At 58.0% G+C, this 14,983-nt stretch overlaps 3 pseudogenes; all 3 read left to right on the top strand.

Annotated features, from left to right (window-relative positions):
• The first annotated feature begins 1,164 nt into the window (after positions 1–1,164).
• LOC107320275 lies at positions 1,165–2,575 on the top strand (annotated as a pseudogene).
• Positions 2,576–2,610: 35 nt separating this feature from the next.
• Positions 2,611–7,323, top strand: LOC107320277 (annotated as a pseudogene).
• Positions 6,714–14,983, top strand: part of LOC107320278 — an 18,686-nt pseudogene continuing 10,416 nt past the window's right edge.

Here is a 14,983-nt window from a genome sequence, read left to right as displayed (position 1 = left end):
TCAGATTTTCCCGCGGAGGAGGCGTTCCCGGCCGGCCGGAGGGGTCGCGCCGCCCCGCCATGGCGGCTGCAAGGCAGTGCTGTGTCTTTGGGCTTGGCTGGGCGTGCCGCGCTTCGCTGCGAGCCCATCCGCTACTCCTGGCGGAGGAGAAAGCGAGAGCGCTCGTGAGTGGCCGACGTGGCGGCAGGACGCGGGGCTGACACCCGCGCAGCTCTCGGCTCGCCGGGCGCGCATCGCCTCGCCGGCCGGCGGCAGCACTTGCTTGGAGCGCGCAGCGGCCGCCTGGTTGTGGGGCACGGACGGCGCGATCGGCAGGAGATGTGCGGGACGCTCCGCCACTGCACGCTCGCCTTCGAGCTGCTGCTCTCCGACCGCTGCGTTCTTTCCATCGAGGTGTTCTTTGTGGAGGGACAATCAATGATCAACTCGCACGTATTCCCGGAGAACGGAGTGAAAAACCTTAAAGATTTTGGAAAATAGTGAACCTGGCTAATTTCCCGGTGGAGGCTGCTCCCCCAGGACCATGGACATTGCAGTAATGACATTCAGGCTCTACAGCATCAATTCCTAAGAAAACGAGGTATTTCAGAGTCTTCATTCAGAGTAGACTGCTAATTATAGAATTGGTTTTGGAAAAGTCTCTGGGACAGGAGAAGCGCCAGAGATGGATTTAAATTTATTGCATAGATGGGGGTTCTCCACCAGAACTGGATTCTACACAAATCCACATTGTTGTTCTGGGATGCAAATCGAACAATGCTCCAGTCTTCACACAGAAAGTACTACAGTGGGCATGTTTTCGAAAATGCTCCAGAAGGGCTCTTGTCAGTTCTCAACAGTGGTGGCCAAACGATGCAGATGAGGTGTTAACGGAGAATCTCATATCAGTTCAGCCAATTCAGCTGAACATTCACTGTTTACAGTTAATTCCGAACGGGTGAAATGATAATTGAAAAGCCTTTGGACTTTGAGACCACAAAAAAACATGAGTTCACGGTGAGGCAATTGACGGTGGGGTCTCTCATCCATGTGGCAATGTTATAGTGGAGGTGATTAGATGTGAATGAAATGACACCAGAGAATGCGTGGTCCCAGTTCCTTCAAACACAGCCCACTCCTTGAGGAATGTAGCTCCTGGGACAGTTGTAACCCTGTTTTGCTGTCAGAGATCAGGATTCCGGGCGTGAGGGAGAGATTTACATGTGGCCCTTGAAGAACAGCTCTCCTTCTCCCTCGAACAAAGCTTTCAGAATTACTATGGAGCTGGTGCCAGTCAGCGCATATGGACCGTGAGGAAAAACAGCCAGCACATCGTGGTTGTCACGGCAGCAGATGCAGGCTTCTCCTTCTCTCACCACCACCCAACCTTCACCAGTGGACGGTCTCGACGTGAACGACGAAGTCCGCCTTACCCGTCGGTCAACCAGACCTCGTACACCATGTAGTGCGCGAGACAACGTCCCGCGGCTGCTCGTCGGGGCCGTCAAAGCGACGGGATGCGGACGCGGGAGCCACGCCAAGGTGAGCTATTCGCTGGTGGCAGCCGTACCCCCGGACGAGAGCCGTGCTCGGCGTGTCGTTTTCAACTCCTGAGAACGGAACGTGTTCGTGTGGCGTCCGCTGGACCTACGAGCAGCTGAGGAGCTGGAGGTGTGTGAGCGCGGCAGACGCCCGGGGTCCCCTCCCCTGAGCAGCACGTCAGCGTACCGGGTGCTGGTGCGGGACGAGAACGACAACGCCGCGCTGCGTTGCTTGCCACCCCGGGGCCGAACAGATAAAACAAGGACCGGCAGCCCTCCTTGGAGCGACTGGTGCCGCGGGGCCGAAGCGGGGACCTCGGGGACCAAAGTGGTGGCCGTGGACGGCGACTCGGCGTCAGAACTCGTTGGCTTTCTACCAGCTGCTGGAGCCACGGAGCCGGGGGCTGTTTGCTGTGGCTGCCCAAAGCGGGGAGGTGCGGCGAGGAGCCGCCGACGGACAGGGGACGCCGTGAGCAGAAAGCTCGTGGTGCTGGTGCGGACAACGGGCGGCACCCTGTCGGCCACCGCCAGCGCTCAGCGTGTCCTGGTGCACGGCTCGTGAGACGCTCAGGCCTGCCGCAGCCAGAGCCCTGCTGCTGCCGCCGACGAGGACGGCGCCCTCACCACTCGCTCAGCATCGCCTTGGTCTTTCGTCTCGCTGCTTCTTCTGGTGTCGGCGGCGGCCTTCGTGGCTTGCAAGGGCGTGCAAGAGAAAGGAGCTGAGCTCCGGGCCGTGCTTTTACGGCCCAGCAGCGTGCAGAGCTACTTGGCCGACGGGGCCGCTGCCGGGACCCTGCCCCACGCCTATTGCTACGAGGTCAGCCTCACCACGGGCTCGGGCAACAGCGAGTTCCAAGTTCCTCAAGCCCGTCCTGCCCAGCCTGTGCCAGCGCAGCACAGCAGCACGGGGTGGCGGCAACACGCTGACGGATTCCTCATGCCCCTATGATTATGGGGGATGTGATTCGACAGCCCCCGGGATTCAGTCTGTTGGGGACAATTTAATGGTTGTACAGTGGCACACAGGACTTGCACTTCGAGCGCATTCATCATAGTATTCACGGTATCACAGTCTCATGCGGGTTGGGTAATGGAACGCTTAGAGATCATCGAGGTGCCAACCCCGGATTCGAGCCCTCTGTGCTGCAGAACGGCACTTCTACCAAGGTGCGCCACAGGGGGAATTCGAACCCCACGCCCTGTGATCGCAAGACGGCGTCCGTAACCACTGCGCCACCGGGGCACACAATTCATGGCTGTTTAGAACTGGGGCTCTGTGCTTTTATAGTAACTCCATTTTCCCCGGATCAGATCTGTCGTTTTTGACTGACATCATCTTTCACAGAAATGCTGTGTGTTCCTCTGTTCCTTTCAAGCCAGACGTCCTTCGATGCAAGTTTCATGCATGCCAGGTTAAATGGTATGTTCTGATCTGTTAAGTCTGTTTCTGAAATGGCTTCATACTGGGGTATTTTATTCACCGTAGTCCAGGCCAGTTCTTCTCCCTTTTTGCTCAAATTCCTTTTATCAAAACTCAATAACAGCTCTGTATTGCTCTGCTGTTCAGAGCTCAAGTGTTTGGGATTATCTATTCCTTTAGTGCGTTCTGCCACCCACAGAGAATACGGAATGTTGGAGAGCATGATTGTTACAAAGGTCATTCAGAATGTGCTGTCAGAATTATGATGGTTGTGATATGAACTGTATTTTGGTGAACCCTGTTCACAACTGTATGTTGAAATGATACGGAACGGGCTTGGAGCGCCATTGCTGTTAATAAAAACTGATGCAAGTGCTGTTCTGACAAACTGATGGTAGAAATGGTTTGGTTGTTTATCCGGGAAAGATCTGCAGAAGGTGGACAGCCTCTCAGAACGATTGGGAGGTTTTTTATTCCATGCTTTCAAAACAGAGAAAGTTACGGAGAGCAATAAAACACACCTTCATTCCTTCTTCCACGTGCTTCTGCAGGCGCGTGTGCGTTGAGGTTTTGGGGCTCATTTTAAGGGTGCGTGGATGGGGTGGGTCGGGCTGGCAGTTCTCGGGGTGGGGAGTCCGGAGCTGGCAGCTTCGGGTGCGTTGTCGAATCCTCGCGTCCCGGCAGGAGCGTGGGCGCTCGCTGGGGCGCTGCCCTGGGGCGGCGCGTGGAGAGCGGGCGGCAGCGGGGAGTGAGCCGGTGGGTCCCGGGTGCGAGTGGGCGGAACGAAGCAGCGGGCAGGAGCGCGTCACCGTTCCCGCGAGCAGTCCCGCGCGGGCCGCAGGGTGGCTGCCCTGGACAAGGCGGCGCAGGCGGGCTGACGAGGCGGGGAGAGGCGAACCCGAGCGCAACGTAGAGCAGCCAGGCCGGGAGGAGGCGCGGACGAACGGCGGCAGAGAGCGGCGCGGGAGCTGTTGTCCGTGCTCTGAGCTCCACGGTGAGCCGCCGCCGAGCCAGAAGCGGCCGCTCGGGCTCCGTCGCATCGGCGGAGGCAGAGAGGGAAGAGGCAGGTAGGGAGGCCGCTCGCCCTTCCTCCCCGCGCGCGCCGCTGGCAACCTGGTGCCGATTCCGCGGAGGAGCGCGCTTCCGGCGCCGGAGGGTGTCCGCCGCCCGCCATGAGCGCTGCAGCACAGTGCTGTGTCTGTGGGCTTTGGCTGGGCGTGCGCGCGGTCGCTGCGGCCCATCCGCGTACTCCGTGGCGAGGAGAGCGAGAGCGGCTCGGTGGTGGCCGACGTGGCGGCGGAGCGACGGGCTTGCCCCCGGCGCAGCTCTCGGCTCGCCGGGCGCGATGCCTCGCCGGCCGGCCCGGCAGCACTTTGCCTTGGAGCGCGGCAGCGGCCGCCTGGTTGTGCCGAGCGCTCGATCGGGAGGAGATGTGCGGACGCTCCCGCACCTGCACGCTCGCCTTCGAGCTGCTGCTCTCCGACCCGCTGCAGTTCTTTCCCATCGAGGTGTCTGTGGAGGACATCAATGACCACTCGCCGGTCTTCCCGGACGAACGAGTGACCTTTAAGATCCTTGAAACTAGCGACCCGGGCTCCCGTTTTCCTGTGGAGGCTGCTCAGGACCTGGACATAGGCAGCAATGACATCCAGGCTTACAGCATTGATCCTGAGAATGAGTACTTCAGTGTCGCCTTCCACGCTCACAGTGGAAGTGATAATGTTCTTGAACTGGTTTTGCAACAACCTCTGGACAGGGAGGAGATGCCAGAGATGGATTTTAATCTCATTGCCACAGATGGGGGTTCTCCACGGAGAAGCAGTTCCACCCAAATCCACATCATAGTTCTGGATGCAAATGACAATGCTCCCATCTTTACGCAGAAGAATTACATTGTGCACGTTTTGGAAAATACCCCTGAGGGTTCTGTGGCTCTCAGAGTGGTGGCAAGCGACGCAGATGAGGGACTGAATGGGGACATTTCTTACCAGTTTAGCCAAGCTGTGGGTCAGAGCCATACATCATTCATGATTGAGCCCAGTAGTGGTGAAATTCGTATCACGAAGCCTTTGGATTTTGAAGTTGCACAGAAACATGAGCTCAGCGTGAGAGCAGTGGATGGTGGGGGACTCTCAGCACTGTGTAAAGTATTGGTGGAAGTGATGGATGTGAATGACAATGCACCAGAGATCGTGGTCAGTTCATTTAGTAGCTCAGTTCCTGAAAATGCGGCACCTGGAACTGTAGTTGCACTATTTACAGTCAGGGATCAGGATTCCGGCGTGAATGGGGAGATTAAATGTGCCCTTGAAGAACAGCTCTCATTCTCCCTCAAGCCAGCCTTTAAGAACTACTATGAGCTGGTGACCGTCAGCTCACTAGACCGTGAGGAGAGAGCCCAGCACATCGTGGTTGTCACGGCAGCAGATGCAGGCTCTCCTTCTCTCACCACCACACACACCTTCACCGTGGACGTCTCCGACGTGAATGACAACGCACCCGTGTTCAACCAGACCTCGTACACCATGTACGTGCACGAGAACAACGTCCCCGCGCTGCTCGTCGGGGCCGTGAAGGCGACGGATGCGGACGCGGGAGCCAACGCCAAGGTGAGCTATTCGCTGGTGGCAGCCCGTCCCCCGGAGCGAGAGCCGTGCTCGTGCGTGTCCGTCAACTCCGAGAACGGAGACGTGTTCGTGCTTGCGTCCGTGGAACTACGAGCAGCTGAGGCAGCTGGAGTGGGTGGTGAGCGCGCAGACGCGGGTCCCTCCCTGAGCAGCACCGTCAGCGTCCGGCTGCTGGTGGTGGACGAGAACGACACGCGCCGCTGGTGCTGCACCCCGGGCGCAGGACGGCAGCCCTCCTTGGAGCGAGCTGGTGCCCGCGGGGGCCGAAGCGGGGGACCTGGTGACAAAGTGGTGGCCGTGGACGCCGACTCGGGTCAGAACTCGTGCTTTCCTACCAGCTGCTGAGGGCACGGAGCCGGGGCTGTTTGCTGTGGCTGCCCAAGCGGGGAGTGCGGCTGAGGAGGCGCCGACGGACAGGGACGCGTGAAGCAGAAGCTCGTGGTGCTGGTGCGGGACAAACGGGCGGCCACGCTGTCGGCCACCGCAGCGCTCAGCGTGCTCCTGTGCACGGCTCGTGGGACGCTCAGCTGCCGCAGCAGAGCCCTGCTGCTGCCGACGACGAGGACGGCGCCCTCACCACCTCGCTCATCATCGCCTTGGTCTTCGTCTCGCTGCTCTTCTTGGTGTCGGCGGCGGCCTTCGTGGCTTGCAAGGCGTGCAAGAGAAAGGAGCTGAGCTCGGCCGTGCTTTACGGCCCCAGCAGCGTCGCGAGCTACTTGGCCGACGGGGCCGCTGCCGGACCCTGCCCACGCTATTGCTACGAGGTCAGCTCTACCAGGGCTCGGGCAACAGCGAGTTCAAGTTGCCTCAAGCCCGTCCTGCCAGCCTGCCAGCGCAGCACAGCAGCACGGGGGTGGCTGGCAACCACGCTGACGATTTCCCTCCTGCCCCTATGATTATGGGAGATGCTGATTTCGAGAGTCCCGGGATTCAGTCTGTGGGACAGTTTAATGGGTTGTGATTGGCACAGGGTCTGCAGTTCCAGGAGATTCATGGCTTGTTCAGACAAGATTCTATGCTTTGATAGTTACTCTATTTCCCGGGATCAGATCTGCATTTTTAACTTACATCCCATTTCACCATGTATGCTGTGTGTTCCCTCTGCTCCCTTCAAGCCAAAGCAACATCATGATGCCAGTTTCATGCATGTCAGGTAATATATTTTTCTGATCTTTTAATTCTGATACTGTAATTCTTATATAATGGGGTTCTTTCTATGGTGTCCAGGCCAGTTATTCTCTCTTTTGCTGAGTGATCATTGGGCCATGCTTATCCCTGTGTGGGGTTCTATGACAGTCTGGTAAAGTCACGTATGCAGACTTTTGAGCTGAAAATGTGCTTGCATCTTTCGACATTCCATTTTGAAAGTTTCTGAAAATATAATAAAATCTTCAGGAAAGGGAGATGTAGACAGAAAGTCACGATTTTTGTTTGTTTGTTTTGTTTTATATAGCTTGAAACCTGTGCTCAAATTCCTTAATCAAAACTTGAATAACAGCTCTGTATGCTCTGCTGTTCAGAGCACTTTGTGTGGCATATCTATCCCTTAGTGTGTGCTGTCACCCCACAGAGAATACGGGGATGTTGGAGAGAAGATGATTGGCACAAGGTATTCAGAATGTGCTGTGACAGTTTGATATTGCTGATATGAACCGTATTGTTGTGAACCCCCAGCTTCACACTGTCTGTCGAAATGATATGGATAGGACCTTTGAGTGCCATTGCTGTAATAAAATGGAGGGTGCTGTTCTGACAATCTTTGTAGAATGGACTTGATTTTTTCGGGAAAGATCTGCAGAAGATGGACAGTTTTCTAAACACTTGGATTATTTTATTCAGTGTCTTCAACAGAGGAAATATTGAGAGTAATTACTGATCCTTCAGATCTTACCCCTGTGCTTCCTACGGTGGGTTTGGATGAGTTTGGGGCTCATTTTAAAGGGTGCGTGGATTTGGGTGGGTCGGGCTGGCGGCTCTCGTTGCTGCCAACAGGCGGGGAGGAGCCGGGAGCTGCAGCTTCGGTGCGTTGTCCGAATCTCCGTCCCGGCAGGAGCGTGGGCGCTCGCTGTGGGCGCTGCCGTGGCGGCGGCGCGTGGGAGCGGGCGGCAGCGGGGAGTGAGCGCGTGTGTCCCGGGTGCGAGTGGCGAAGAAGCAGCGGGCAGGAGCGCGTCCCGTTCCCGGAGCAGTCCCGCCGCGGGCCGCAGGGTGGTGCTCCTGGACAAGGCGGCGCAGAGCGGCTGCGGGCGGGGGAGAGGCGAACCCAGCGCAACGTAGAGCAGCGCAGCCGGGAGGAGGCGGCGGAGAACGGCGGCAGAGAGCGGCGGGGAGCTGTTGTCCGTGCTCTGAGCTCCGGTGAGCCGCCGCCGAGCCAGGGCGGCCCCGCTCCGGGCTCCGTCCGCACTCGGCGAGAGGCAGCGAGGGAAGCAAGGCAGGGAGGACGCCAGCCGACCCGCCGCGCTGCAACCTGGTGCCGATTCCCGCGGAGGAGCGCGCTTCCCGGCCGGCCGGAGGGTGTCCGCCGCCCCGCCATGGCGGCTGCAGGCAAGTGCTGTGTCTGGGGCTTTGCTGGGCGTGCCGCGCGTTCGCTGCGAGCCCATCCGCTACCCGTGGCCGAGGAGAGCGAGAGCGGCTCGGTGGTGGCCGACGTGGCGGCGGACGCGGGCTGACCCCGGCGCAGCTCTCGGCTCGCCGGGCGCGCATCGCCTCGCCGGCCGGCCGGCAGCACTTTGCCTTGGAGCGCGGCAGCGGCCGCCTGGTTGTGGCCGAGCGGCTCGACCGGAGGAGATGTGCGGACGCTCCCGCACCTGCACTATCGCCTTTCGAGCTGCTGCTCTCCGACCCGCTGCAGTTCTTTCCCATCGAGGTGTCTGTGGAGGACATCAATGACCACTCGCCGGTCTTCCCGGACGAAAGAGTGACATTTAAGATCCCTGAAACCAGCGACCCAGGTTCCCGTTTTCCTTTGGAAGCTGCTCAGGACCTGGACATAGGCAGCAACGACGTCCAGGCTTACAGTATCGTTCCCGAGAACGAGTTCTTCACTGTGTCTTATCAGACTCAAAGTGAGAGTGAAATGCACGTTGATCTTATTTTGCAAAAGCCTCTGGACAGAGAAGAGCAGCCAGAGTTGGATTTCACTCTCGTTGCCACAGATGGGGGCTCTCCACCAAGGAGTGGAACCACCCAAATCCACATCGTTGTTCTGGATGTGAATGACAATGCTCCCGTCTTCACACATAAGGTTTACATTGGTCGAGTTTTGGAAAATACACCAGAGGGTTCTGTCATTGTAAGAGTCGTAGCTAATGATGCAGATGTTGGAATGAATGGTGATATTACATATGACTTCAGCCAAGCTGTGGCTAAATATTCAGAGTTCGCTGTTGACCCAAAGAGTGGAGAAATTCGAGTCCTGAAATCTCTGGATTTTGAGACAACACAGAAATATGAGTTCAGTGTGAAGGCAATGGATGGTGGTGGCCTTTCAGCCCTGTGTAAGGTAGTGGTGGAGGTGGTAGACGTGAATGACAATGCACCAGATGTAGTAATTAACTCTTTTTATAGTCCTATCCCAGAGAACACAGCACCCGGGACAGTTGTCTCTGTATTTGCAGTCAGAGATCAGGATTCTGGTGTCAATGGGGAGGTCAGCTGTGCACTTGAAGAAGAGCCGTTCTTCTCCCTCAAGCCAGCCTTTAAGAACTACTATGAACTGGTGACTGTGGGCACGCTGGATCGGGAGGAAACAGCCCAACACATCGTGGTTGTCACAGCAGCAGATGCAGGCTCTCCTTCGAGCCGTGGGCGCTCGCTGTGGGCGCTGCCCGTGGCGGCGGCGCGTGGGAGCGGGCGGCAGCGGGGAGTGAGCGCGTGTGTCCCGGGTGCGAGTGGCGAAGAAGCAGCGGGCAGGAGCGCGTCCCGTTCCCGGAGCAGTCCGCGCGCGGGCCGCAGGGTGGTGCTCCTGGACAAGGCGGCGCAGAGCGGCTGCGGGCGGGGAGAGGCCGAACCCAGCGCAACGTAGAGCAGCGCAGCCGGGAGGAGGCGGCGGAGAACGGCGGCAGAGAGCGGCGGGGAGCTGTTGTCCGTGCTCTGAGCTCCGGGTGAGCCGCCGCCGAGCCAGGGCGGCCCCGCTCCGGGCTCGTCCGCAGTCGGCGAGAGGCAGCGAGGGAAGCAAGCAGGAGGGACGCCAGCCGACCCGCCGCGCTGCAACCTGGTGCGGTTCCCGCGGAGGAGCGCGCTTCCCGGCCGGCCGGAGGGTGTCCGCCGCCCCGCCATGGCGGCTGCAAGGCAAGTGCTGTGTCTGTGGGCTTTGCTGGGCGTGCCGCGCGTTCGCTGCGAGCCCATCCGCTACTCCGTGGCCGAGGAGAGCGAGAGCGGCTCGGTGGTGGCCGACGTGGCGGCGGACGCGGGGCTGACCCCGGCGCAGCTCTCGGCTCGCGGGCGCGCATCGCCTCGCCGGCCGCGCGGCAGCACTTTGCCTTGGAGCGCGGCAGCGGCCGCTGGTTGTGGCCGAGCCTCGACGGATCGGGAGGAAAGATTTGTTGGGGGGCCGGGGAACGCTCCCGCACCTTGCCACTCTCGTTTAATGGGTTGTAAGTGGCACTGCGACTGCACTTCGAGCAATGTCATGGCTTGTTTAGACTGGGCTCTGTGCTTTTATAGTTAACTCCATTTCCCTTGGATCAGTTCTGCATTTTTAACTGACAACCCATTTCACAAGAATGCTGTGTGTTAACTCTGCTCCCTTCAAGCCAAAGCAACATCATGATGCAAGTTTCATGCATGCCAGGTAAATGATATGTTTCTGATCTGTTAAATCTGTTTCTGAAATGCTTCTATACTGGGGTTCTTTCTACAGTGTCCAGGCCAGTTCTTCTCCCTTTTGCTTAGTGATCATTGGGCCTCGTTTATTCCTGTGTGGGTTTCTATGACAGTTTGGTAAAGTCACATATGCAGACTTTTGAGCTGAAAATCTCCTTGCATCTCTAGACATTCCTTTAGGAAAGTATCTGAAAATATATTTATATCAACAGGAAAGGGAGATGTAGACAGAAATTCACGATTTTTTTTTCAATATTTGGCCTGACATCTGTGTTCAGATACCTTAATCAAAGTTCCAATAACAGCTCTGTATGCTCTGCTGTTCAGAGCTCAGCATTTGGCATATCTATTCCTTAGTGTGTGCTGCCACCCCACAGAGAGTATGGGAATGTTGGAGAGAAGATGATTTGGCACGAGGTATTCAGAATGTGCTGTGACAGTTTGATGTTGCTGATATGAACTGTATTGTTGTCAACCCCCCGGTTCACACTGTCTGTCGAAATGATACAGAAAGGGCCTTGGAGTGCCATTGCTATAATAAAATGGAGGGTGCTGTTCTGACAATCTTTGTAGAATGGACTGGTTTTTTTTCGGGAAAGATCTGGAAAAGATGGACAGACTTGCAAACAGGTGGGAGCTTTTTTTATTTAGTGCCATGAACAAAGGAAGAATTGAGAGTAATTACTGATTCTTCAGTCCTTGCACCTGTGCTTCCTAAGGTGGCTGTGGTTGAGTTTGTGGCTCATTTTAAAGGGTGCGTGGATGTGGGTGGGTCGGGCTGGCAGTTCTCGGGGTGGGGAGGTGCCGGGAGCTGCAGCTTCGGTGCGTTGTCCGAATCTCCGTCCCGGCAGGAGCGTCTGCGGCGCTCGCTAGTGGGCCGGCTGCCCGTGGCCGGCCGGCGGCGTGGGAGCGGGACGGCAGCGGGGGAGTGAGCGCAGTGCTGTCCGGTTGCGAGTGGCGAAGAAGCAGCGGGCACGCGAGACGCGTCCCGTTCCCGGAGCAGTTCCCGCCTGCGCGGCCGCAGAGGTGGTGCTCCTGGGACAAGGCGGCGCCAGAGCGCTGCGGTGCGGGGAGAGGCCGAACCCAGCGCAAACGTAGAGCAGCGCAGCCGGAGACGGCGGCGGAGAACGGCGCAGGAGAGCGGCGGGGGAGCTGTTGTCCGTGCTCTGAGCTCCGGAGTGAGCCGCCCGCCGAGCCAGGAGCGGCCCCGCTCCGGGAATCCGTCCCGCCCACCTCGGCAGCAGAGGAGCAGAGGGAGGAAGGCAGGGAGACGCTCAGCCCGACCCCGCCGCGCTGCAGCACGGTCCGCGTTTCCCGCGGAGGACGCGCGCTTCCCGGCCGGCCGGGAGGCGATGTCCGCCGCCCTCGCCATGGACGGCTGCAAGCAGTGCTGTTGTCTGTGGAGGTTTGCTGGGACTCCCCTATCTCGTGGCCCGCGTTTCTGCTCGCAGATGCGACGAGCCCCATCCGGCTACTCTCTACGGCCCAGAGCGACTGGAAGAAGCGAGCTCTCGTGTGTAGCCGATGACCGTGGACGGCGGACGCGGGGCTTGACCCCGCGCAGCTCTCGGCTCGCCGGGCGCGCCATCGCCCTTCGCCGCCGGCCGAGCAGCACTTTAGCCTTGGTGGAGCGCGGCAGCGCGCCGCGCTGGCCGTTGTGGCCGAGACGAGGCCTCGACCCGGGCGAGAGGAACATGGTGCGGCACCGCTCCCGCCACCGCTGCACGTCGCCTTCGAAGCCTGCCTGCTCTCCGACCCAACGCTGCGCATTCTTCCCCATGACGTGTCTGTGGAGGACATCAATGACCACTCGCCGGTCTTCACGGACGAAAGAGTGACATTTAAGATCCCTGAAACTAGCGACCCGGGCTACCGTTTTCCTGTGGGTGCTGCTCAGGATCTGGACATTGGCAGCAATGACATCCAGGCTTACAACATCGTACCTGAAAATGAGTTCTTCACGGTCGTCATTCCGAATGAGAACGAGAAGTTTATAGAACTGGTTCTGCAACAACCTCTGGACAGAGAGGAGCAGTCTGAGTTGGATTTCAGTCTCGTTGCCTTGGATGGGGGCTCTCCACCCCGGACTGGTTCTACCCATATCCACATTGTTATTCTGGATGCAAATGACAATATTCCCATATTCACACAGAAGGTTTACATTGGTCGAGTTTTGGAAAATGCTCACGTGGGTACGGTGGTTCTCAGAGTGGTGGCCAACGATGCAGATGAGGGTGTTAATGGAGATATCTCATACCAGTTCAGCCAATCAGCTGGACATAGCCATTCACTGTTCACGATTAACTCCAGTACAGGTGAAATTGAAATAGCAAAGCCGTTAGATTTCGAGGCTGCAAAGAAACATAAGCTCACAGTGCAGGCAACTGATGGTGGGGGTCTCTCAACAATGTGCAATGTGGTAGTGGAGGTGATGGATGTGAACGACAATGCACCAGAGATCGTGGTCAGTTCCTTCAACAGTCCAGTCCCTGAGAACACAGTGCCTGGGACAGTGGTTGCCCTCTTTGATGTCAGGGATCAGGATTCTGGTGTGAATGGGGAAATCAGCTGTGCCCTTGAAGAAGAACCTTCCTTTTCCCTCAGGCCAGCCTTTAAGAACTACTATGAGCTGGTGACCGTCAGCACACTGGACCGGGAGGAAACAGCCCAGCACATCGTGGTTGTCACGGCAGCAGATGCAGGCTCTCCTTCTCTCACCACCACACACACCTTCACCGTGGAGAGTGGAACCTTTAAGATCCCTGAAACTAGCGCCCCGGCTCCCGTTTTCCTTTGGATGAGGCCCTCACACTGACATAGGCAGCAATGACATCCAGGCTTACAGCAATTGATCCTGAGAATGAGTACTTCAAGTGTCGCCTTCCACGCTCACAAGTGGAAGTGATAATGTTCTTGAACTGGTTTTGCAACAACCTCTTGCACAGGGAGGAATGCAGAGATGGATTTTAACTCTCATTGCCGACAAGATGGGGGTTTCTCCACGGAGAAGCAGTTTCCACCCAATCCACATCATAGTTCCTGGAAATGCAAAATGAACAATGCTCCCACTTTTGACGCAAGAAGAATTACATTGTTGCACGTTCTTGGAAAATACCCCTGACGGGTCTGTGGCTCTCAGAGTGGTGGCAAGCGACGCAGATGCAGTGGACTGAATGGGACATTTTTACCAGTTAGCAAGCTGTGGCAGAAGCCAACATCATTCATGATTGAGCCCAGTAGTGTGAAATTCGTAATCACGAAGCTTTGATTTGAAAGTTGCACAGAACGATGAGCTTCAGCGTGAGAGCAGTAAAGATGGTGGGACTCCAGCACCTGTGTAAAGTATTGGTGGGAAAGTGATGGATGTGAATGACAACTGTCACCAGAGATCGTGGTCGATTCATTAGAGCTAGTCATCCCTGAGAAACGGCCCTGGAACTAGTGGTTGCCTACTTTAGACGTCACGTGGATCCGGATTCGGCGTGCAATGGTGAGATTAATGTGCCTTGAAGAAGAGCTCGTCTTCTCCCTCAAGCGCAGCCTTTAAGAACTACTATGAGCTGGTGACCAGTTCAGCACTCAGACGGAGGAAAGCCCAGCACAGCGTGGTTGTCACGGCAGGCAGATGCAGGCTCTCCTCTCTCTACCCACCTACACTACACCTTCACCGTGGGACGTCTCCGACGTGACCGACAACGCAAAGCCGTGTTCAACCCAGACCTCTAGCACCATGTACAGTGCACGAGAACAACCGTCCCTGCGCTGCTCGTCGGGGCCGTGAAAGGCGACGGATGTGCGGAGCGGGGCCCAACGCCAAAGGTGAGTATCGCTGGTGGCAGCCCTGCCCCCGGAGCGAGAAGCCGGTCGTGCGTGTCCGTCAACTCCGAGAACGGAGACGTGTTCGTGCTGCGTCCGCTGGACTACGAGCAGCTGAGGCAGCTGGAGGTGGTGGTGAGCGCGGCAGACGCGGGGTCCCTCCCTGAGCAGCACCGTCAGCGTCCGGCTGCTGGTGGTGGACGAGAACGACACGCGGCGCTGGTGCTGCCACCCCGGCGCAAGGCCGGCAGCCCTCCTTGGAGCGAGCTGGTGCCCGCGGGGGCGAAGCGGGGGACCTGGGTGACCAAAGTGGTGGCCGTGGGACGCCGACTCGGGTCAGAACTCGTGGCTTTCCTACCGCTGCTGGGGGCCACGGAGCCCGGGGCTGTTTGCTGTGGCTGCCCAAAGTGGGGAGGTGCGGCTTGAGGACAGGCGCCACGGACAGGGACGCCGGTGAAGCAGAACTCGTGGTGCTGGGTTGCCCGGGGGGAACAAAACGGGGGGCCCGGGGCCCCACCCCGCTGTTCGGCCACCGCAGCGCTCAGCGTGCTCCTGTGACGGCTCGTGGACGGCCAGCTGCCGCGAGCAAGAGCCCTGCTGCTGCGACGCACTGAGGACGGCGCCTCACGCACCTCCGCTCAATCATCGCCTTGGTCTTCGTCTCGCTGCTCTTCTTGGGTGTCGGCGGCGGCCATTCGTGGCTTGCAAGGCGTGCAAGAGAAAGGAGCTGAGGCTCGGTCCCGTGCTTTTACCGGCCCCATGCAGCGTGCGAGCTACTT

The sequence above is a fragment of the Coturnix japonica genome, chromosome 13 (genome assembly GCF_001577835.2).
Source record: "Coturnix japonica isolate 7356 chromosome 13, Coturnix japonica 2.1, whole genome shotgun sequence".
NCBI lineage: Eukaryota > Metazoa > Chordata > Aves > Galliformes > Phasianidae > Coturnix > Coturnix japonica.
The sequence above is the reverse complement of the archived record's forward strand: the minus strand, read 5'-3'. Positions and strand labels throughout refer to the sequence as shown.